This window comes from Galeopterus variegatus, unplaced genomic scaffold, assembly GCF_000696425.1.
Source record: "Galeopterus variegatus unplaced genomic scaffold, G_variegatus-3.0.2 Scaffold2467, whole genome shotgun sequence".
NCBI lineage: Eukaryota > Metazoa > Chordata > Mammalia > Dermoptera > Cynocephalidae > Galeopterus > Galeopterus variegatus.
Window position 1 is genome coordinate 37,078 of NW_007728578.1, and position 25,920 is coordinate 62,997.

General features: G+C 40.8%; 1 protein-coding gene and 1 non-coding gene across 2 annotated transcripts in view; both read right to left on the reverse strand.

Moving 5' to 3' along the window:
• Positions 1–25,920, reverse strand: part of LOC103597914 (1-phosphatidylinositol 4,5-bisphosphate phosphodiesterase epsilon-1-like) — a gene marked incomplete at its 3' end in the record, with an annotated part of 140,943 nt that overhangs the window by 26,161 nt on the left and 88,862 nt on the right. The gene's annotated exons all lie outside the window — the stretch shown is intronic.
• TRNAI-AAU lies at positions 25,401–25,475 on the reverse strand. The gene has a single exon. It is a non-coding gene; the product is annotated as a tRNA-Ile (tRNA).

The following is a 25,920-nucleotide window of genomic DNA, read 5'->3' on the forward strand; positions in this document are numbered from 1 at the left end:
TTTTAGCAGAGGATGGTATTTAGAATCCAATATCTGTGTGCTTATTGTTACTGGAGTATCATTGTTTTGAGTTCCCCTAAGCAGACAAAGCTTAAAAAGTACATACACACGTACACACACATCTATAACTCTTCCCTTGTTTATCTGAGTATATACACTAAAAATAAATTCATAATGAAATCTACATTTCCAATTTAACACCTCAAGGTTTTTTCTAACCTTCCTTCTATGTTTGTAACTGTCTTTTCCAGTAGCGAAAAATCTGGCTTTCATATAGTTGTCCTAAACAAATTTACTTTTTGACTCAGTCAGTTATTTGCTCAAAGTAACCAATCTCCCAGCCATTTGAGCCTTTGCTTCTGTCTACCACCTACATGTTCCCTTCACCAGTCTGCATCCTCAAATGCTGGGGCATGTGTCTGAATCTGATATGACTCTCACACCCCTCACCACAAAAGTGAGACCTGCCCCAGCTCCTCCATGCTGGGAAGGAAAGGGAGAAGGGAAGGGAAGATGGGAAGGCTCTTCATCCTTTGAAAATGGTTCAGTAGTGTCTTATGCTTGAGCTACATACATATTAACATATTACATATGCTACATACATATTAGTGAATTTATAATTGTGGACGTAAATTTAACCTTTTAATAAAATATTTACCGGTGAAATATTTTAAACATATTTTGTGTGTGTGCACACACATGTGTGTATATGATATGACAGCTGAACATTGAAGCTATAAAGAAATTTAGAGGTCTCTTAGTTAAAAGAGTTCAAATTGGGGGGCCTGTAGGCTTTATGGGGATGCCTAGGATACATCACCAAGAAAGAAGAGCTGGTCTAGATGAAGAGAGGCTGTGTAAGGAGTAGGGCAGGGTGTCTCCAAGGAATATCCCCTAGGGCTCCTCAGAGCATCATTTCAACCACTGGCCTGTTCCAACCCCTCAAGCTCTAAAGAAGAGGAGGTGGGCTTTATCGACCACTTTGCCATTTGCTAACAGCAATTTCAAATGTTTGGCCGTATGGATTTGTGCACTGTCCACGGGTGATGCATGGCCAGGAACCACCCACTGGGCCAAGCTGTACCCAGTAGAATAATACGGATCAATGAAAATGAATCAACTATAGCTACACATATCAACATGGATGAATTTCAAAAAGAAAGCTGAGTGAAAGAAACAGGTCAGAAAAGAACGCATGTAATTTGATCAAAAATCCTCCAATGACTTTCTGTATCATTCTAGGTAAAATTGAAAGCACTTACAATGACCTACAAAGCTCTACAGATCAGGCCCTCTAACCTCCTCTCCTACTGCTACCCCTCACAGCCCCCACAGCTTACCCCACCCCAGCCACACTGACCTCCTCACTGTTCCATGAACGTGCCAGTCACGCTTCCCACAAGGCATTCACCCTTACTGTCCCCTCTGCCTGGAATGTTGTTCATTCACATGTCCAGACAGCTCACTCCCTCAACCCCTTCCTGTCTGTACTCAAATACCAGCTTCTCAGTGAGGCTTTCCCTCCCCACCCTACTTAAGGTTGCAATAGCCACCCCTCCCCACCACTCCCCTCTGCCCTGGTTTATTTTTCTCCCTAGCACTTATCATGCCATGTACTTATTTATCTCATCTGTCTCCACCTAACTAGAATGCAAGCTCCGTGTGGGTAGGGATTTTTGTTTTTTTCACCGCTGGATCCCCAGAGCCTAGACCAGTGCCTGACACACAGCAGGAACTCAATATTTTGGGATGAATGCCTGAATGAATAAAAGAACAGTATTCCAGGAATGGCTTCAAGAAGCAACCAAAAGTGCTGGCCAACTGATGACAGAAGAAAGAACTCATTTCGAATTATCCTGGATCAGAAGAGTGGTTTTGGGCAGCCTGCCTCTGACACATAATTCTAGTTGACAAATGAACCCATTTAGGAATCTGGGGATGCATTTTGGGGCTGTTCCTCCTGGAGAGGGCATTGGGATGCTGTCCTACTTACAACAAAGTGTTTTTAAAAAGCCACAGTACATTTGTTTCCTACTCGAAGTAGCCAATTGGCACCTTCCACCTTCAGGCTCTTGCCAGCTGGTCCTCTTTTCCATGTCTACTTAGTCATTCAACAAATATTTGTGGAACAACATCTAAGTGACAGGATAACTTTATTCTTTTGGTTTTGTAGACCTTTTCAAATTTATTCGCATGCAACTGTACTTCATCTTCATTCTCTCTCTCTCCCTCTCTCCATCTCTCCCTAACCAGGGCCCTGGTTTAGCCTTTATTATTGAAAGTAATACATGTTGTAAAAAAAAAAATTCCAACAATATAGCATTTTATACATTAGGAAATGAAACTGCCTCCCTATGGATCACCACAGTAATGTAATTGTTTGGCCCTCTCTGCAGGTGACAGGTGAGAGTCCTGTTTCCAACAATATAGCATTTTATACATTAGGAAATGAAACTGCCTCCCCATGGATCACCACAGTAATGTAATTGTTTGGCCCTCTCTGCAGGTGACAGGTGAGAGTCCTGTGGAGAGCAGGAGGTGGTGGAAGGGGGAGAGCTTTCACCAACCTGGGCTCCTTTTATAAAGGACTTGCCAGGAATCTCAATTTTCAACTGTGTGGAGCACGTCATGCTTGTCAAAAGTTTGGCTAAGCCAACTGGTATTCGAGAAAGACATCCTAAGTGTCAAGCCAAGCATGCATGCCTCAGAACTTCTAAACTTTATCCCTGTGTCAGCTAGTGACACACGTGGACTAGACTGCCTTAGCTCCCTGAATGACATGTGTAGAGAGTCATGCTTTTCAATTACATCCTTTTAGTATGGGCCAATTTAAAACACTGCCAAAGGAAGATTGTTTCCACAAATGTTTTTGTCCTCAAAACTGCTCTTGAAGACACCACCCATTTTCTATAGGACATATGCAAGACATTCCTTCCAGAGTTCTAGGAGGTAGCTTGGATTTTCTGATGACTTCTTATGCTGCTGCTTCTTGGCCTCCTTTCTTTTTCTTTTCCCTGCTCCCCCTGCCCCTCTTCTTTTTCAGATAATGAGCGTAATATAACCTATCATATTGCCCTTTTCACCTTGGCTGCCAGGAAGCTCTGACTGACTTTTTAGTCAATGGCACCTGTTTCCTTTGCCAAGGCATTCTTTCTTGCATCATTCTAGCCTTTCATGTATGATTCTACTCTTCTTACTAAACCATTTTTAAAAGCTTCCTCCAATACTTTTTTCTTTTTCACAAATAGGAGGAAACATAAATAATACATTAATAAATAGCCCAATGCTGATATTTTATGATTTACGGGTAAGGAAAATAAGGGCCAGAAAGGTTGCCTTTGCTAAGAGCCACACACGGCTAGTTAGTGGAAGCCTTTAGACTAAAACCTGGGGGTTCCCACACTTTCCAGTAGCCAATATTGTTTCAAATTAAAGATTAATATTTCTTCTGCTTTCTCAGGTTGCTGATATTCACGCAGCTTGTTTTCCTTTTTGTTCTGATCTTGGGACGGGAAGCTGTGGCTTTATGCTCTTCTCTCCTCTCACCACCATCAGGGTGTGGGTTGACAGAGATCAGGAGGGAGGGAAACACGTTCTCATGTATTTTCATTTCTGCTTATGGAGGCTCTGCTCCAGCAACCTAGCAAATCCACATGTGACTTCAGGCATGATTATGGAGATATGGACAAAATATCTTTAGGCATCAAGGTGTTCCTGAGTATTGCATTTTTGTTGCAGAGTGTGCGGTCATTAAAAAGAAAGAGACAATGAGTTTAATGCAAGCTGAAGAACTCTACTTTTTAAAGTTTAAAAAATAGTACTTCATACTCACAAACTAAGTGGGATTTATTAGATTTAAAATAATAATTTCTGCCTAAAACATTAATATGAAGTAAAAATTCCTATTTGCACCTTTATGTTTCCTTGTTTGGAAGGATATGGAAAATGTAAAGGTGGGTCCAGGAGATGTTGACTTGGGTAAATATTCAGGGTGAACTGAGCTGTGGAGGAGGGGGTCACCATTGGAACAGGGTGTGACAGAGCCATGATCCACCCAGAGTGTCACTGTGTAGAGGCTTTGGAGGCACTGAGACTCCCCTGACCCTAGTTCTCCTCCTCACCGGCTGTATGGACTCAGACATGTTTTCTAAGTCCTTTGAGCTTCAGGGTTGCCATCTATAAAACGGGAACAGCCCTAGGACTGTGCGGAGGATTCAGCAAAGCTTCACATACAGCGTGAAGCACACAGCACAGTGCTGACTCATTTAAGTATGCAACTAATTGTAGCTATTACCATTATGCAGCTATTATTAGTCAGGTTAGAGCAACTACTATAGCCAGACAATAACTATTTTACTTAACCACTAGGCAAAAATCATAAAGAGAAACCTGAGAGGTCCCAGCAGTTATGGAAGGTACTAAACAAGTGCTGGGTAAATTTAGCAGAGGACAAACTTAACTCGCTGAAGTGAGGTAGCTGCAGAGACAACAGTTTTCAGACTGAAACTATGATGAGCCAGACTTACATCAGGATGAATCAAATCAATGAATGAATTCTGTACCTGCTAATTGTCTAGCTCTGCTGTACTTCTATAGATTGTAGCCAAGGGGCCAAGGTATCCTCACGTTGTCATCAAGTCATAAATGGCCAACTGATGGGCCGGCCCAGTGGCGCACTGGATAGTGTGCCGCTTGGGAAGCGCGGCGGCGCTCCCATCCGAGGGTTCGGAGATCCTAAGCACGGCCCAAGGAGAAGAAACCCTGACAAATGGGGTGGTTGGCAGCCCCAAGTCTTGGGAGGTGGGGTTGGGAGTGTCAGCTTCTACAGGGGATGGTGGTGTTGGAGTTCTTGGCTCAGTTTTTTCACAGACGGTGATCTGGATCTGAATGTGAAAACATCTTGCCAGAAACTTTCTGTTACAGGAAGCTCACTAGAAAGCAATGAAAGATTAAACTGCTACATAACCTTTAAAGGCAAGAGTTCTTGGCTCAGTTTTTTCACAGACAGTGATCTGGATCTGAATGTGAAAACATCTTGCCAGAAACTTTGTTACAGGAAGCTCACTAGAAAGCAATGAAAGATTAAACTGCTACATAACCTTTAAAGGCATCGCAATTATCTTGGGGGATTAGGAAAGGTACTTGCAGCCAGGAAAAAATAAAATTGATAAAAGGAATATGGGAGTTTTTCCTTGGTGTAAACATCTTGACTGACAGAGCTAGATGGTCCAGATGTTTCTTATGTGGACATATTCTACATGTGGTAGTCACATTAAACAAATACTGGATTCCATAACATTTGTAAGTTGCTCTTATTTGTACATTTGCTCTTATTTGTTAATGTGAAAAGCAAAATTAAACAGCATTTAAAAGAACAAACTAAAACCAAGCTGGATTTTGTCTTTAACTTGGCAGAAAGAGTGCCCTTTGATTTTGTGCCTGATATTCTGAATAAATATCTGCTGGATTTTAATTAATTAATTTTTTTTACCAATTCCTTCTCCATATTTTGTCTTTTAATTTTAGAAAGGAAATGTCCCCAAAATATCTGTAGTCATCTTTTTCTGAGTGACTCAATGAGCAATAATTAAAAAAAATTATAAGTGTTTCACTTGATGCTCACGTAATTCAATGTCATAGATCCTTAAAATAACATGTTCTTAAAAATTTCATCAAGACTAAACCTGATGAAATATTATTCTTCAGAGAATATTTTTCAGTGAGGCAAAGTGTTCTAAATTAAAAAAATAAAATTTTAGGTCTTTGTCTCTTTATTTTGTGAAAAGATAACTTTTTATTTTAGAACATTTTTAGCTCTGTAGAAAAACAGCAAGGCTACTACAGAGAATTCCCATATACTTGGCACCCAGTGTCCCCTTTTATTAACATCTTAGGTTAGCATGGTACATTTCTCACAATTAATGAAATAATATTGATACATCGTTGTTAACTAAATTCCATACTTTATTATTTCTCTGTTTTTACCTAATGTCCTTTTTCTGATTCCATTCAGAATGCCACATTGTATTTAATCATCATGTCTCCACAGGCTCCTCTTGGCTGTAACAGTTTTACAGACTTTCCCTATTTTTAATGACCTTGCCATTTTTGAGAACTGGTCAGGTAGTTTTTAGAATGTCCTTAAATTGGGACTTGTCTAATGTTTTTCTCACGGTTAAGCTGGTGATAAGGTTTTTTAAAGTGCCATTCTCATTATATCAAATTGAGGGCACATACTGTCAACATAATATATTACTGTTAATGTTAATCTTGATCACCTGGCTAAGGTAGTATTTGTCAGGTTTCTCCACTGTAAAGTTACTCATCTTTCCTCCCTTTCCACACTGTACTCTTTGGAAGGAAGTCACTATGTGTAGCTCACACTTAAGGAGTAGGGAGTTATGCTCCATCCCCTGGAAGGTGGAGCATTTAGGATGAGTTATTTGGAATTCCCTAGCAAAGGAGATTTGTCTATTCTCCATGTATTTATTCTCCGCCGTTTATTTATCCAATCATATCTGTATAGATTCATTGACATTTGTTTTACACTTCGGGCTATAATCTAATACTCCTTTACTTTGTTGCTCAAATTGCTCCAGCTTTGGCTATTGGGAGCTCTTTCAGTTAGCTCCTGTGTCTCTTTGACACATCCCATCACTGTGGCTTTTTTGAGCACTTCTTTACTGTCTGTCACTACCAGATACTCCAGGCTCATCATATATATTTCCTGCCCCCGTCCTAGAATCAGCCATTTCTCCAAGGAGCCCTGGTTCCTTTTACTGGGAACGGCATTAGAAACCAAGATCTGGGGGCTAGGTGTGCTTGTTGCTACTGGGGTGTCAGTTGTTTCTATGCTGTCTCAGATGTCTCAGAGCAAGGAAATATATATAGGTATACTACATTTATGTAAACACACATATCTATAAATATTTCTATATGTAACCATCTCTATAATACACTAAACATTAGTTCATTCTGAGGTCAAGGAGATGACTTTTGGCTTGTTTGTTTCTTATAATTTTGTTTCTAACATGGAAAAAAGTAATTTTCAAATTTGAGAAAAATTGATCTTAGCATTTTGTCAGCTCTCTGACCCACCCATGCCACCTCCACCATACTGGGGCACACTAGACAGCCAGTCCCCTTCACTGCTGCACAGTCATCTCAAATGCTCAGTGTCCCTGGGGACACTGCCTGGTAGGCCTGCATTTATTTCTCTCACAGCACGTCACAGTGTCTGTCATGCTGACTCCATTCCCGCTGACTTCCATCACACAGTGTCATTTTTCTTCACAAAACCGACTCACTCTTGATGATTTATATCTTGGTTATTAATCAGTTTCTGTGAAAATTTCGAAAAGTGGAGCCAGAACAAACTCCAGAATGCATCTAAGGCAAAACCTCTTGCTGTTTTAGACTTGTTGTAACTCACTTTGCCAAGATGCAAGAAAAAAAAAAAAAGAAAGAAAGAAAGAAACATTTATCTTATGTGGGAAAAAAGTTTTACATGTAAGTGGGTATGATCATTATCATCATAAGCGGCCACATTTCTTACTTGGGTATAGCACTTTACAGTTTACAAAGCACTTCTGCTCTGCTATTTCACTTCTATTCCTATCTTTACAACAATCCTGGGAGAGTAGTAGGGCAGGGATTGCTGTCTCATTTACAAATGAAGAAACTGAGGTTTGTGGCACTAATTAGTAAGTGCTAATAAGAATGAGGAGCAACTGGAACTCTCACACATAGTCATGAATGCCAAATGATACGGGTGCTCTGCATACACTTTGAAAAATAGTTTAGTGTTTACCCAAAAGGAACAAAAACCTATATTCACCTATTTCAGAATGTTTTCAGTGGCTTAATTCATAATTGCAAAAAAGCTGAAAATAACTCAAACGTCCTTCAACTGGTAAATGGATAAATAAACTGTGGAAGATACATACAATGAAACACAACTCAGACCAAATTATTGATGCATGCAATAACATTGACGAATTTTCAATGCACTATGCTAAATGAAAAAAGCCAGCATCAAAAGGCTGCCTAATGTAAGATTCCATTTATATTACATTCTGGAAAAGGCAAAAAGATAAAGAGAAAAATCAGATCAATGATTCCCAGAGATTTGAGGAAGGGGGAGGATTGACAACAAAAGGGGCAAAGGAAACTTTGGGAGTGAGGGAAATATTCTGTCTTGATTGTGGTGGTATCTACACAATTGTACACATTTGTCAAAACCCAAACTGTATGCCCAAAAGGCTGATTTTTACTGTAGATAAATTACACTTCAATTTAAAAAAGGAGGGCCGGCCCCATGGCGCACTCGGGAGAGTGCGGCGCTGGGAGAGCAGCGGTGCTCCCGCTGTGGGTTTGGATCCTATATAGGGATGGCCGGTGCACTCACTGGCTGAGCGCGGTGCGGACAACACCAAGCCAGCGGTTGCAATCCCCTTACCGGTCACAAAAAAAAAAAAAAAAAAAAAAAAAGGATAGAAGATAACTGAAAAGAGAAGGGTGGAAAGAAAGGTTCAAAGAAGCTAAGTTACCTATTAAGCAACTTGTACATAGTCACCAAGTAGAACCAGGAACAGAACCCAGGTCTTCTACCTTCAAGTCCAGAGCTTTTCTACTGAGAATGGACACAGGTCAAGAAAACAACTGACTTTCTCTCTTCCCTCTATATACACATAATCCCAGACTGGGTGAGAATCCTACATTCTGACCCCTCTCTTCTCGTCCACACTTGGAAGCAGAGCTCTCTCTTTCCCCACCTAGGACACACATTCATACTCAAGGACTTAGAATGACAATAGCCAACCTATGAAGGACAAAACCATATTTTAATGTCATGCTTCATTGTCAGAATATTGCCAGAAAGGATTTGAATAGAGATTTCCCCAAGAAGATATACAAATATAAGCACACAAAAAGATACGCAACATTATTAGTCCATTTAGGGAAATCAAATCAAAACCACAATGAGATGCCACTTCACACTTACTAGGATGGCTATAATAAAAAAGACAGAATAGCAAGTGTTGATAGGGTTTTGGAGAAATCAGAACCCTTGTACATTAGTGATGGGAATGTGAAACGGTGCAGCCTGTCTGGAACAGTTTTCTAATTCCTCAAAATGCTAAACGTTGAGTAATCATATGATTCAGCAATTCTACTCCTAGGTATATACCCAAGAGAATTGAAAACATATGTTCACACAAAATTTTTTTCCAGAATGTTCATAACAGCATTATTCATGATAGCCAAAAAGTGGAAACAACCCAAATGTCCATCCGTTGATGAATAAACAAAATGTGACATATCCACACAATAAAAAATTATTCGGCTATAAAAGAAATGAAGTACTAATTCATGCAACAACATTGATGAACCTTGAAAACATTATGCTAAGTGAAAGAAGACAGATGCAAAAGGTCACATCTTGTATGATTCCATTTATGCGAAATGTCCAGAATAAGCAAATCCATAGGGGCAGAAATGAGAGGAGTGTTTTCCAGGGGCTGAGGTTAGGGAGGAATGTGGAGTGACTGCTAATGGGTATGTGGTTTCTTTTTGGGGTGATAAACATATTCTAAAATTGACTGTGGTGATGGTCACACAACTATGTGAATATATGAAAAAATCACTGAACTGCACACTTTTAAATGTAAGTATTGTATGGTGTGTGAATTACATCTCAACAAAGCTGTTACAAAAATCAAACCGAAAACAACAGACAAGCAAAAAAGAAGTGTTGCTAGAAGTAGAGAAAGCACACAGCGCAGGGGGATTGGGCATTCTGGGCTGGGGAGTTTCATCTCATGATGCCTGAGTGGGGCCCTTTCTCTCTAAATCTCTCACTTGAAAGGCAGGCTATAGATGGTCCCTTTCCACCCTGTATTAGTCCATTTTCTGTCATGTATAACAGAATACCTGATTTATAAAGAAAAGATGTTGGGCCGGCCTGGTGGTGCACTGCTATAGTGCGCTGCTTGGGAAGCGCGGCGGCGCTCCCGCCGAGGGTTCGGATCCCACATACAGACCGGTTCCCGCTCACTGGCTGAGCGAGGCGCGGGAGCAACGCTGAGGGTTGCGATCCCGTTGCCGGTCCCGGTCCGGTGTGGGGCGACACTGAGGGTTGCGATCCGTTGCCGGACACGGAAAAAGACAAAAAAAAAAAAAGCTCTTTAGAAAAAGGCTTTCCAACTTTTTGGTCTTTGACCCAGATAGTTTATTTGTGACTAACATTTTACAAAACAATACCTAGTCTTACTCTGTATGATGTTTTTAACAAAACCGTAGTAACCTTCTGAATTGATTTCACAATTCATTAATGGATCATGAGACTCAGTTTGAAAAATAGCATTTTTAGGTATGGAGTAGTTTTGTGTTGTTTTGTTTCATTTTTTATATGCCACATTAGTCTGTTGTAATCTGATGATTTTTACAAATACTTACAATAAGGATGTTCATGAGGCATTTATCAGTAATGTCAGCACATACTGTTACTAGTCATTATTAGTAAAGAAAATAACAGCATTTTTAAATTTGTTTATTTCGTATAGTTTTGGGGGCTGGGAAGTCCAAAGTTGAGGGGGTGCATCTGGTGATGCACCTTCCTTCCTAGAGGGAACTCTGCAGAGTCCTGGGGTGGTGCAGGGTATCACATGGTGAAAGGGCTGAGCATCTTCATGTGCTCTCTCCTCTTCCTTATAAAGCCACCAGTCTGCTCCCATGATAAACCACTAATCCATTAACGCATTAGTCCTTGAAAGAATTAATCCATTCATGAAAGCATTGACCCCATGGTCCAATCACCTCTTAAACACCCCACCTTTCAAATACCATACTGGGGGTTAAGCTTTGACATCAGCTTTGGCGGGGCCAAACATCCAAACCATATCACATCCTGAGAGATTTCCCCTCTCAGCTTGGGGTGCAGTTGCCCAGCTGTGACAACCAGCTGAGGGTGGGTGAGACAAGAAATTCTGAAGGGAATGAAGAAGACAACACTTCATGCTAAAATATGTAGTATTATAGGATATAAAAATAGCAAAACCCTCACCATAACCCCCACCCTATGGAAGGCAAGCTCCTGAGCCCAGGGCCTTGGCTGTTGACTGGCAGACATAGTTCCTCCTCCTTCCTTCCCTGCAAATAGGGGTATAGCAAGAGGTAGTGCACATAGGATATGCTGGATTTGGTATTATAGTAGTTCCCCCTTATCCATGGAGGATATGTTCCAAGACCCCATGGATACCTGAAACTGCAGATAGTACCAAACCCTATCTATATGACATTTTTTCAATCTGATCACAGGCTACTAGGTGACTAGCAGGTGGGTAATGTATACAGAGTACATATGCTGGACCAAGGGGATGATTTATGTCCTGGGTGGGAAGGAGTGGGACATGAGATTTTATCACTCTACTCAGAACTGTGTGTGATTTCAAACTTATAAATTATTGATTTCTGGAATTTTCCGTGTAGTATGTTTGGACTGTAGTTGTTTGTGGGTGACTAAAACCGTGGAAAGTGAAACCATGGAAAAAGGGGGACTACTGAACTTACAATTCACCTTACATTAAGAAAGTTGTAATAACAATAGATGACATTTATTGATTCTAACAACCCTACCTAGAAGAAAAGGAAGTATTATCCTCTTTTGACAGATGGGTAAAGGGAGGGCTTAGAAAGACTTAGCAACTTGCTATAGGACACGTAATCAGTGCAGCTGGGATTCGAACTCTGGTAGGTCAGACTCCAGAGCTCAAGTTCTAGGGGTGTGGAAGACCATCTGGTATAATCCTTTGACTTGTGTGGCAGAAACTGATGCTTAGAAAGGCTAAAGGACTTGCTCAACATCACACAGCTGGCTAGAGGCAGAATGAAGATTCCAGACTCATGATCCTATTAAAAGTTTCCTTGGCCTTTTTTAGATTCATGGTACAGATATGGAAGAAATTCCCTGAAGTCAGGATCTAATACCCATTAGCCCAGAGTTATGTAACTTGAGTCTTAAAACTATCCCAAGCAGATGAGTATGTACTGTTTTCTTAAGAATTTCTAAGAAAGAAGTTTTCAAAATGTTCAGGGAGCTATATGGCTGATAGAATGTCATGATTATGTTCTACTAACTTTGTCTTTCCAGGGGAAAGGTAATCATCAGGTGAAGTGTTATCCTCCTAAAACACAAGTCATGTCATGTCATTCCTTTCTCCCAAGAAAGCCCCAAATTCTTAGGGCTGCATTCCTGGCCCCAAACTTCTGTTCCCATCTCATCTCTCATTGTATCCCTTTACAGAGGGACTTCTTTCCTGCTTGGAGGAGGACTTTGCTCTCCAGAGTTAGTCCCTAAATCATAGACTCCTAGAATCAGAAGAGCCCTGTTAGAAGTTATCTGGAATCTGGACCAACCTTTTCTCTCTAAGACAGTGATTCCCAACTTGGGAGGAGAAGTCTTGGCCAGGGTAGGAGCAGGACAGGTAGAGGAGAGGAGAACACGTAATGTCTTAAAAATGTGTATTCAGCATTATCAATGCTTTTGTTCAGGCTATCAACTATATTTTGAAATTTCAGATCACAGTAAATATGGATATGAGTAGTTTTTAAACATTTTGACAGAAGACATGGGTTAAATATGTTGAGAAAACTTTATTTTAGATCCAGTTTCTATATTCTATGAATCCAGATTCTACTGGCAGTAGAACCAACCGTAATATCTGCACCACTATCTACCCCTTTGTAATCATTCAAAGAGTCCACATAGGTGTGTTGAACTGTTCAAAATGATGGTCCCTGTTTCCCCAAACTTCTTGACAGCTTCTTGATGAGGATCTTAAAATGTGATAGTATTGGAAGCAAGGAAATTTTTCTTGTCTGTTCTAAAAGTAAGTGATCTAGAGCTATTAGTTTTCTAGAATTATTTCTTCATCATTATCTGAGTGCTTGACTCTGGGTCAATCATCTTGGTAAACACATTCCTCAAAATCCTTTTTTATTTTTGCAACATCCTTATCTATTAAGTGGGTGTTATTAGCACCATTTTACAGATGAAGAGATTGAGGAATAGAATAGGTAGGAAACTTGCCTGCAGTCACACAGTTAGTGGTGGCCTGTGGTCACACAGACAGTAAGTGGTGAGATCTGAATTCAAATCCCAGAGCCAGCACTCTTATCCGGGGCTGCTGTTTTGTGTACTATGGAAACAGTGCCCTCCGGAATTGTGTAGTCTCTGCCACTTCCCACAGAATGCAACAGCGAGTCATCAAGTTGGCAGATGTGAAAGGGGCATGAAGGGATTAATGGGGAGAAAACAGTACATCGTGGAGACAACTCTAGTACAATGTGGCTAAAATGCCTGGATACTTATTAGTCACCAGTAAGGAGCTAATAAAAAATTAGGAGCAGAGGCTCTTTTAGTATTGCCCCAGGGACAAGGAAGGAATGTGAAAACCAAATGAATGAATGTAGCTGCATGTCACATAAGTCCCCAGGAAATGGATGATAAACCTATTAGTCAAAGTAGGATATTTGGTTCTTGTGGATTTTTGTTAGCAGAATACCTGGTTCTCTCATTGGCACAGATAACAAAAAGTTACTTGTATTTGCCTACCTAACAGACATCTTGCCTTGTTTGGAGTAAGAAGAGTAACTAAGTTCCTGTGTCTGGCTTGAAATTCTATTTGAATACCATTATACTTTAAAACAGTGTGAACTAAACATTTTGTGACTGTTACGAGATGTTAACAAATCACACTGTAAGATGCAATTAAAAATGTGCTTTCTGAGAAAGACAGTTTCATACCACACTTTCTGTGGATTTAGTCTGCTTATCTCATCCGTTGGTTGGTGACCAAGATATTGAGTGCCCCAGCAGGGAAACCCGCCTTGTGTTTATATGACAGTAGAGAGAATGAGTTTCAACTCACTCGCAGAAGTGAATTTCAGAGGAAGGGATTTGACAAAGTTGTTAAACCCAGTGGAGGCAGAAGAGGAAAGCTGGGCTGATTATGTATCTGAGCACTGTCATTTTGAAATTCATTTTGGCCCCCAGAGTATAAATACACTTCAGTATTTTTGTTAGGATTGCCAGAAAATCAGCAAGTGCTCACTTTCTTTTGCCAACAAAAGCATGACTCTCTGTGCAAAAATTTTCTGCACATTTATAAACAAGAACATTCAGAAAATCCCCTCTTGCTGAGAGATATGACAACAGATATATTTAACTGTGCTGTAAAATAAAGCAGATACTAAGAATACCATTGGGTTCATCAAGCACAGGAAAAGCTTTTATGTCTCTCCTCTTCCACAGACATATGTGTCTTCCTATCCCCCCAAAATACCACCTCTGTACTGTGCCAGTCTGATGAGCCACCATTCCAGTTTTCACCTTTGTGTGCTGTGAGTCTTCTCGAACAAACATCCCCTGACCCATTATCCACGTTTTCTCACCCCTGCACCCTCATTTTCCACCCCTGCAGGCTATTGTGATGGTGGTCTCCAAGTGATCCATGGCATCCTACCCAAATCTCAGGCAAAAACTTTTCTCCCTCATAGAATCTTCCAGTTGAAAAAAGACCACTGATGATCTTGATCAGGAATTGTCAAACTCTTTCTGTTAAGGGCTAGATGATAAATATTTTAGGCTTCGTGAGCCATTTGATCTTATCGCAACCACTCAGCCCTGCCATTGCAGTGTAAAAGCAGCCACAGACAACACATAAACCCATGAGCATGGCTAGGTTCCAATACAATGTAATTTATGAACACTGAAGTTAGAGCTCTCAAGCTGAACATACTTTTCACCTATCACAAAATACTGTTCTTTTGATTTTTAAAAATCATTAAAAATGTAAAAACCATTCTTAGCTCACAGGATATGCAAAAACAGGTGTGCAAAAAACCAGGATGTGCAAAAACTTGGCCCTGCCCACCACGCTCCAGGCAACTAGGCTGGGCAAGCACTGAGGAGGAGCCAGAGGAGCAGCACCATTTGTCCCTGAGGGTCCTGCCCCCCCAGGGCCTTAGCCCTGTCTCCCTTTCCCCCCTCCCCCAACATCTGGGAATGTACTTGTTAGACATGAGTTTTTCTATGGGGTGCGTGGCTTGTCTGCTCATGTCCTTCACCAAGTTTCTGCTTAGATTTTTCTAATTCATTTTTAAGAGTTCTTTTTTCATTAAGGATGTTAATCTTTGTGTTAAATTTGTTCCTTATCAGTTGACATTTTTTTTTTTTAAAGAAGCTTAGGTAGAAGTTTTGAGGTACAAATGGATATGGTTAATTATTTTGTTTGGGTTTCACATCTTAAGATAGCATCAGGAAACTTGCTTTATAAAATTTACAAAGATGAAACTAGTGATTTAGTAGTTCTATAGGTGTGCAATTGAGCTAGGCATCCATAATCAACAATAATTTACTGCATGTTATCAAATGGCTATCAGAGAGGAGCTGTTAATGTCCTCATCACAAAGAAATACACTACGGTGAGAAATTTGCTAACTATCCTGATTTGATCACCTCACATCATAAACATGTACTGAAATACAACTGTGTACCACAAACAAGTATAATCAATATGTTTCAATAAAAAATTTAAATTAAAAAAATCATTAAAAATGTAAAAACAATTCTTAGCTCACAGGATGTGCAAAAATAAGTGGTGGGATGGATTTGGTTTGATCTAGGTCAACCTCCCAACCCAAACTAGCAGTTTCTTCCCAGCTTTGTAGCCAGCCAGACAGGCTCTGTATGAAATTTCTCCAGTTATAAGAAGTTTACTACCTCAGGAGAGAGCTGTTCTAAGGTTAAGATGAAATGATGGACCTAGTTCTGCCTCCCAAAGTTACAAAGAATAACTCAACTTCATCTTCATGGCAGCCCTTCAAATACTGACCACCTTGGAAGTTTCCCGTCCAGGCAAAGTAATACAAGTTTCTTTAAATGTCTCTTTTTTTAGTGTCCTCTCTGCTCTGGTCTGTAGAAATCCTGCAAATGTCGACTCAGGATACAACACATTGGGTGTGCCAGTTTAGGGTAGAGGAGAGTAACGCTACGCCATCTTGCAATCTGCTTGCCATTCCGAACTCTCTCAGTGCAGTTTGCAACATCCTTAGCTCAGGATAACATGATACTCATCTTTTAAATTCTCCCCCCTTGGTTTTTCATCACCCATGCTGCCTGACTCTCCTGTGAGGCCCACATTGTTCTTCTCACTGGATCTTTGTATTAACCACCAAGACAGTGGGTGTTACCAAAGCATGATCCTTGAAGCCCGTGATCTCTCTCTCACTTGCTGAGATTGATTCCCATGGCTCACCCCTCCTTTCTACAGGAATTATTCCAAAATTGCATCCGCAGCCTCAATCTAGTACATGAGCTTAGGGTCCTACCTCCCACTGTCTGGAGGGCACCCATTTAACAATCTTCCTTTACTCTCACCCTTAGCCTGCATGTCCCAAATGGTATTTCCTCACAATATGATGACAGTGATGATAATAGCAGTAACAACAGAAACAGCAGTTAACATTCGTTGAGCTTCTACTATGTGCCAGGCTCTATCCTCAGCTAAGGATTCATTACCTTATTAAACCTTTACAACAACCTATGAGGAAACTATCCTTAGCCCCCTTTTACAGTGGGGGAAATAGGCTCAGAGAAGTAAAGTAATTTTGGCCAAATCTACTGCTAATAAGTAACAGGGTCAGGATTTGAAGCCTTGTATGGCTAAATCAAAGCATGTGCCCTTGACCACTTCAGAGGGTCCTTGTAGCTGCCCAGATGATGTCACAGGTGCCCCACTTATTCCAAATGGCCCACCTGGAAAGCCTGAAGTCAGTCTAAACCTCTCCCTCTCCTTCAGCCTCTACCCAGTCAGTCACTGAGCTACTCAGATTTCTTCTCCTAAGCATCTGGGAGTCATTTTTACCTTTTAGTCTCATTGTCAGCCTTAACCAGCCCCCTTGTCATCTCCTATCATTTTTTACAACTCTCTCCTGATGGGTCTTCCTGTACCCAGGCTCCCTCTTCAAGCCATCTTCTATGATCCTGCCCAGAATATGTCTGAACAAGCAGAATCTTCACCTCCCTCCATCCAACTCTTTGCCATTTATTTGACTCACCTTGGAACTGTCCAGCCCTAACTGACCTGGAGTCCTCAGCCTGGAGGGGAGACTAGAATGTATGTCAGCTGTTGTGCTATTTAAATATTTCACATGTGTATCTTATGTTCCTTAATATTTCCTTGCGTTGGGTAGTTTCAAGAGCAGTATGTTCTGCAAAACTGGAGAAAGATCAGGAAAATAAAGTTCCACATTAAATACACTTGAGAAATGCTGGTAAATTAAGAGTGTCAATATGCTAAAGTGCATTGGGAATACTAATGCACAAGGGGGAAAGAGCTACAAAGGCATTTCTGAAACCTACTGGACCCTGAATGTTTTTTCCTTTCTCCCCCTGAGCTGTTGAGAAACCAGGGTTCTGAGAAAAATTTTTAGGAAAAGCTGCTCTAGAAGTGTCTATAAAAATGTTATAGGATGGAGTCCCAGAGCCACACTCAGAGTGGCCGTATAAGGATAAATGCACATGTGGAGAGCTCTGCAAGTGGAAAGGCATGGTATAAATGTGTACATTAGTTGATGAATAGTTTAAACTTAAGTGTACTTTAAAAAATTTCCTCCAAGATTGGCTGTGGGTTTCTATAGCTAAAAATTAACATATTTTATATAGCAACAGAGAACTTCTTAGAAGGCATTAAGTAGAAGGACTATAAATATACAGATTTCTATCTTCTCTCCTTCTATGGAGTATTTGTTGCATTTATATATTTGATTGACCCAAATAAAGAATCGCTACAAATACAAGACAATTTTACTTTTCATTGAAGACAATATTTTACAAATTACAAAATGACTCATAGCAACAACTTTTACATGAATTGGGGTGCTTGGGGGACAAGAGAGGTGTGACTTTAAGGAAACTGGGGCATCACCTAGGGAAGGGGGAGAGAGAATAGAGGAGAGGGGTATGATGGCTGGAAATGTCAACAAACTTCTTGGCTGCATTTTTGTCCTGGCGGGTCCTGCATGTTTTCTATCCTAATGATTTACACACAATTTTAGTGTCTGTATAACTTTTAAAGTATGAGGTGTGATGAAAAGGAATGAAACTTCTGTTCATATGAGGTTTATGGAATCCGAATCACGGGATTAGGATCTCACCTTGTAAGTCCATGTGGCCAGGGCAGGAGGGACCTAGACCTCAACATCCACCGCATCTGTTCTGCTTTGACCTGCAGCTGAATCCTCATCCCCTTCCCTGCTCCTTCTCTGCCTCTTGAGGGACTTTTGGCCAAACTGCTTTGGGAGACTGAGGCATTAAAGCCCCAGCCCACTCCCTCCCCTACTACAGAGTTTCCCAAAGTGTGTTCTGTAATAGGTACCAGGACCTCAGGCATTCCGTACCCAAGTATTTTTTGTGAAATGCTGCATTCTGGGAGAGTCACCATGTACATTAATGTAATAAATAACATGACAAGTCCTAAAATAATAAAATAAAAAAATGTATCATTTACCCAGCTTGTGGCCAATGTGTTAGGCCATGGGGCACTGTTTTTCCACAGAATGCATTCTGACATCCCACAGAACTCATGTTGGGAGATGCTGCCCTGGTCTTACTTGATCACTCCTAAAAGCCCTCAAACAAAACCTACATTTTATGTCCCCACTTCTCTATTCATGGTTATTTCCCATGTCAAGTATTTATTTTACAATTAGATGTGATATTATATGTGTAACAATATAACAGAGAGCTTGGGCTCTGGAGTCACAAAAGTTTGAGTTTCATATTGGCTTTGTCGCTTTCTAGCTCTGTGATACTGAGCAAATTGCATAGCCCTTTTGAATCTCAGTTTTATTATTTGTAAAGTAAAGCAATGATTCCGACCTTTCAGGGTTGTGTGAAAGCTAAATGTGATTAGGTATGTAAAGTGTTTGGCACAGTGCCCAGCACAAGGCACAGAATTAACAGCAGCTCCATCGTTAATTTCTCCATCAACATCATCATAAATAAATGGAAGAAAAATTAGACATCCTCAAGTAGTTAATTTCTAAATCACACAATTTTTTCTTTTCTTTCGATAGGACAATTTGACTCGCATATCAACTACATGTCTTGGTTTTTTTTTTTTTTTTTTTTTTTTTTTTTTTTTTTTCGATAGGACAATTTGACTCGCATATCAACTACATTTCTTGGTTTTTTTTTTTTTTTTTTTGTCTTTTGTCTTTTTCCGTGTCCGGCAACGGATTGCAACCCTCAGTGTTGCCCCCGTACCGGACCGGGGACCGGCAACAGGATCGCAACCCTCAGTGCTGCTCCCGCGCCTCGCTCAGCCAGTGAGCGGGAACCGGTCTGTATGTGGGATCCGAACCCTCGGGCGGGAGCGCCGCCGCGCTTCCCAAGCGGCGCACTATCCAGTGCGCCACCGGGCCGGCCCTACATGTCTTGGTTTGAGGAAGTTGTTTCACAGAGTATCTCAAGTTATACCTAGAGACAAAATGGGGAAACATTTGTTGGATGATTGTAGAGTTAAGGAGATTCAAGTCTAGATTAAAAATACTTTGCAAAGAGGTGATTAATGATCCAAGACCAACCTGATGAATAGTCTCTAGTGACATGCCATAAGGCTTTCCATTAATTCTTATTAGGTTTGACATTTTTACCAACAATTTGAATAAATATACATGAGACATATTTATCAAACCTGAATATGAAAAAAAAAATCAGGAGTGGCAGTTAATTCAATACATAGCTTAATTAAGATTCAAAATTATTTTGATAGGCTTGAATGCCCTGAAAATTAAAATTCAGTAGACTTAAATATAAAATATTACACCCAGTTGAGAAAGCAACAAACAAAACGACCTATGCACAGAGAAGCGATGAGCTTGATGGCTATTTGGATGCTAAAAGTCAAGGGGGTTTATTTAGTTGGCCATCAGCTGGGCTAATAATTAAGTCACAGCTGATAGAAAAAAGTAATCAATTTAGCAGGCACTAAGAACAAGAGACTAACCCAATTGCAAGAAGGGAGAGTCTCACCATTCAGAACAGATTAGGGATCCTCATTTTTACATATTAAAAATGACGTAAGTTTTGAAGACATGGGGAATGTTCAGCCTCAAGAAAACCACACCAAAGGAAGACATAATTTATACTATTCCCCCTGGGGACCGACAGGTGGAATTTATAAAGAAAAAGATTTCAGTTTGGCTTAAGGAAGAATTCTTAAAACAAATCAAACTCCTTCACCAGAAAACTCTTGTTGAAAGGGAGTGAATCTTTGAAAGTTTTTAGCAAAAGCTGGGTAAGAAGGTGCAAGGAGGGATTCCTACTTTTGGTGAACAGTGTGAGTCTGTCTATGTCATCGCCTCCAAAACCTCATCAATGCTAAAGTTCGTAGTTTTGCCTGACCAAAGCCTTCCCCAACTCCAAGGCTCTGAAGTCTCGGTCATCCTCAAGGAGGCTGTGCCTGTGTGATCTCTCCAACTGTCATGGCACACACAGTCTGTCTCTCATTGGGCATGAATCATATTAGTTACCACTTATTGAGAACCTAACCTGTGCTCGGTGATTTTATATACAGTACATTATCTTGTTTAAGTGTCCGAATAGCCATGTGAAGTTGATAAAATGATCCCGTATTTATAAATGAGAAATACGAAGCCAAAAATCAGTTTGTCACTTACTTGCTCAGGGTCCCATAGTGAGTAAGTAGCAGAACCTGGACTCATACCCAGACTTAATAATAGAATCATACTGCTTACACTAACCCGTGACACATCTCTAGTCACACAATAGTTAATGCTTGACATTGCTTTCTCCCCATGGGTATATTTATTCAATATTTTATGTCATATATGCCTTGCAGTTGAATTTATGTCATAAATTCCTTGAACAAAGGACCATGTCTTGTCTTTGTATTTCTAATAGAACTTATTTCGATAAATAATTGTTAACATGAGTTAGCATTATTCATCCATTAAATACTTACTTACTGAGCATCTACTACATAGCTGTCATTACTATATCTCTGGTTCTTTGCATACAAGTTTTGGTATAAGGAGCTAGAAAAGTCAGTGGCTTCCTGACCCTTGAGCTGACACATGACCAAGAGAAGGCAGCAGCTGTGGTATGACCTGGAGGAAGATGGTCTAAGGCAGAGGCAAGGGCAAGTGCAGAGGCATGTGGAGAAAACTAGCTTGGCATGTTCCAAAAACAGAATGAAGGTCTGTGTGGCTGGAATGGAGCCAGAGAGAATGGTGGGTGGTATAAAGTTAGGTTGGAGAAGTAGGCAAGAGCAAAATCATGCAGGGTCCTGTCATTTTGAATTTTATTTCAAATGCAAAGGGAAGCCATTAGGGGGACTGTCAGGAAGGGCTTACTGTTATGTTTATAAAAGATCACTCTGGCTGCTAAGTGGAGAATGGATTATAGGGTACACCAGCACAAAAGCAGTCCCAGAGGTTAGTAAGGTGCTGGCGGGTAAAATGCTAAGGAGTGGCCCAACTCAGGAAGTGTTCTGTAAGTAGAGCAAATGGGACTTGTTGATGGATTAAATGTCAGGGGGTTGGGTAAAGAGTAAATCAAGGATGATCCTAGGCTGTCAGCCTGAGCCCCTGGGTCGACGGTGAAGCCGGTAACTGAAATGGGGAGGATGGCTGCATCGGGTGACGGGGGAAGGACCCAGGTGGTATGTGAGCGGGGGAGGGAGAAGTCAACAGTGCTTTGCTGGCCATTAATGAGAGGACTGTGAGACATTATTAGAATGTAAGCTCTGTGAGGGCAGGGGCTTTGTCTGTCTTGTTCTGTGCTGTATCCCCAGCGCTCAAAAGTGTTCAGTACATAAGTTGGTACTCAAAATCTTGTTGAATGAAAGAAGCCACGGGGAGGCATTGAGAAGGCAGTTGGATTTATGAATGTTTAAATCTTTTGGGCAAATGCAGATCCTTGGCAAAGCATAAATACATTCCTCCTTGGCTCTTACATGTGCAGTGAAGACCTCTAAGAGAGTGGTTTTTCAAAGAGCTGAATTAAACATCCTAATAGGGTCAGTTAGTGCAGTCCTGGAGAGAGGCTCAAAATCCCAGTCTCCGACTGAAGCTTCCCTGGTCCTTCCCACAGTGTTCAGGGCTTTTAAGTGAACTACCTGACAGCGAAGGACGTGGGCCTTGAGAAGCTGCTGCACTGCTCCTCTAGTTGCGTTTACTATTTATAATCACAATAATAATGATCATGGATGTCAAAATTCTTACCTATTTGCAAATTTCCACTGGATCCATTCATATTTCTACTCATCTCAGGATTGAAGTATTAATTTGATGCCTACTTTAAACAACAAAACAAGCCCCCAATTGGTCAATGGCTTTGGCAGTTATCTTTCTGAGTTGGTTAAAACCTAGAGACAACGTGAGCTTTAAAAAGAATTAAGAGAATTAAAATAGCCTATCATAGTAACAAAATAGTTTGAATATTTAAGGTTTCAAAACCAAGTACTCTCCACTGTAGCACTAGGACCAAAAAAATGAAAAAAATATATAGAAAGAAAGATAGAAGGAAAGAAGGAAGGAAGGGAGGGAAAAGCAAGCCACCACATTTATTTAAATTTATGTTGGACAATTCTCAATTATCTGTGGTAATGGATGAGCCAAAAGACAATAATCATTTTCCCATTTGCTTTGGGGATTCAGCTTGGTTCTCCTCTTTGAATACTGGTGTGACTCTGGGCCCTACCATGTATCCACAGAGCCAGAATCTCCTAAGGTGAGCTCTGGGCATGTGCTTTTTAAAAAATATTCCAATTCCCATTGTCTTCATTCTGCCAATCAGTGAAAACCACCGTTCAAGGAAGTCACCTTAGATGTTTAAAGAATGGCCACAGGTGTCAACGTTCTGATTTACAAGGTGCTTGGTTGGCCTTCTCCACTGTCTTCTCCTGTTGCCTCAACTAGGAGTACAGGTAGGACTTAAGATTTAAATTTCAAGATCCATCTTAGTCTGTTTTATGCTGCCATAACAGAATACCACATACCGGGTAATTTATAAAGAACAGAAATTTGTTTTCTCACAGTTCTGGAGGCTGGGATGACCAAGATCAAGGTGCTGGCAGGTTCGGATGTCTGGTGAGGGTCTGGTCTCTGCTTCTAAATTGGAGTCTTATCACTGCATCCTCCAGGAGAAGAATGCTGTGTCCTTCTATGGCACAGGCAGAAGGGCAAGCTAGCCCAGTGCTGCTTGAAGCCTCTTTAATAAAGGCCTTTTGCAAGGGAGGAGCCCTCATGGCCTAATCACCTCTTATAGGCCCCACGTCTTAGTACTATCACATTGGCAACACCTGAATTTTGGAAGGAACACATTCAAACCATAGCACCATCTCTGTTGAGGGTGTGGATTTCATGCAAAATAGAGAGAGAGGAGGAAAGATATAGCAGAGGTGATATAGTCAAGAGAGGAAGATTAATTTTCAAAAGATGTTGCAGAAAACTGAAAAGAAAGCTCCTGCCCACAAGATGGCTTTGAAGGCCAAGAAGGCAGTGTTGAAAGGTGTCCACAGCCACACAAAGAAAGATCTGCACATCACCCACCTTCTGGTGGCCCAAGACACTGCAGCTCTGGAGGCAGCCCAAATATCCTTGGAAGAGTGCCCCCCAGAGAAACAAGCTCGACCACTATGCCACCATCAAGTTCCCCCTGACCACTGAGTCTGCCATGAAAAAGATGGGACACAACAACACACTTGTGTTCATTATAGATGTCAAGGCCAGCAAGCACCAGATCAAACAGGCTGTGAAGAAGCTCTACAACATTGATGTGGCCAAGGTCAACACTCTGATCAGGACCGATGGGGAGAAGAAGGTGTATGTTCGTCTGGCTCCAGATTATGATGCTTTGGCTATTGCCAATAAAATTGGGGTCATCTAAATTGAGTCCCACTGGCTCATTCTAAATATACATTTTTTTCACCATTAAAAAAAAAGGAAGATAAAGAAACAAAATAACCTAAAATTTGGATTTTTTTTTTTTTTGGAATCCAATATTCTCAGGCATTCACTACTTAAGGAAACCTCAAAGCCAAGAAGGAAACTTAAAACAGCAAAAACCCGAAATTCACCTTCTGCCTGGTGTGATAAAAACAGCAATTTATCCCTAACACTCTAATATTCTCGGACATCTTGAGATGCTGTTTTCCTCCCCATTTCAAGGACCAGAATCTCTGAATTCCAAGGAGATGCCACATTTTCAATATCAGGAAGTAAGCACATGGGTTGAAGTCAACAAGGAGGTCAACAATATTATGCATGTTGAAGTCATAAAGAATATTTTGAATCCTGCTGTGAAGGAAATGGTTTCACTCAGAGTAAGAGAACCACATTCAAATGGAAAAAAGGTTCCTTCAGCTTTTGATTCAACAGCACCAAGTAGATGAGCCAAGAATTTAGCTCTGCCAGCTGGAACACGTGGCTTCAAATCCTAGCCCTGAAACCATACATCATTTACTTAGCCTCTCTGTGCCTCAATTTTCTCATCTGTTAAGTGGGGGTGATCATAACAATAACAAAATAATAATGGAATTTATTATCATTATTTATTCTGAAAATGCAGTTTTGTTAGTGTTCTTTTTGTAACTAACATTGAACCATTACTGTGTCTTTGGTCGCTGCTAAGTGCTCTACACATGTCATCTCTGAATATTCATATAAAGCACATGAGGTAGGTACCATTATTATCCCCATTTAAAGATGTGGGATTAGGTAGTCGGCTCCAGGTTACACAGCTGGGAACGGTGGATTAGAAACCAGCAGCCTGACTCCAGAGCTGCACCCTGGCTGATGATGTGCCATCGTGCCCCTCTTATTGCTCAGCCCTGCCGTTTACTGAGTGTTATCGTGAGCAAGGAGAGGCCGGGGGGTGCTGATTGCCAAGAACCATGAAACATGATTTGCTGTCAATCAGCTCCAGTGCAGACACACCACCTGCAAATAACCTTGCCCTCAGAATGTTGCCCTGCACAGCTGAGTGTCTGTGGTTCAATTGCCTACTGTATTTTTTTAGTCCAGAAATTTCTGGAGTAAAATGTCTGTTAGCCCAGGAATGTGCAGTGAAACGTTCTAGGGAAAAAATACAACATTTGCTCTCAGAGGTGTACCTCTGGGACACATGCATTATTCAAGGAAAAATTTGGTTTCCCAAAGGGAGGTGAAATTTCCCTTACACCGAGGGGGCTTTATCTGCAATTTACCCCGTGAGTGTTCAGATTTGAAGAGGAAAATTTGTATAGAAGCCCTGAACAGATGAATTGGTAGGCTATCTGCTTTTATAAAGTTTTTTTTGTTTGTTTGGTGGCTGGCCAGTACGGGGATTTGAACCCTTGACCTTGATGTTATTAGCACCATGCTCTAACCAACTGAGCTAACTGGCCAGCCCTCTGCTTTTATAAAAGGGGGAAAAGCTTTGACAGGAAACTTTTCTTAACATGGTTGAATATACAAATTCAAAAACAGTATTTTTTCCAAAACATTTCAACTGAAGGAACAATATTTGGACATGAGGACACTGCCCCTGCCCCAGACCATTATCATATGCCATGCCTCCTGCTTATTGTGCTGAAACAGTCGTTCCTCAGCTATGACAAGACAGACATTTAGATGTTGGAATCTGCCAAAGTGATCATCATCGCTTATGAAATATTCAAGGGATTTTGGCTGAAAAGACACAGCTCAAACAGCTCTTCTCTGGCCCGATGGTTTATTTATTCTTACTATTCTCTCCCAGAGAGTTAAGCTGCACCTTGGCATTTTTTATAGAGGGGGTGGCCTTTAAACTGTGGAACTGACATCTGCTGAGACCTACCAGATGGAAGAAAC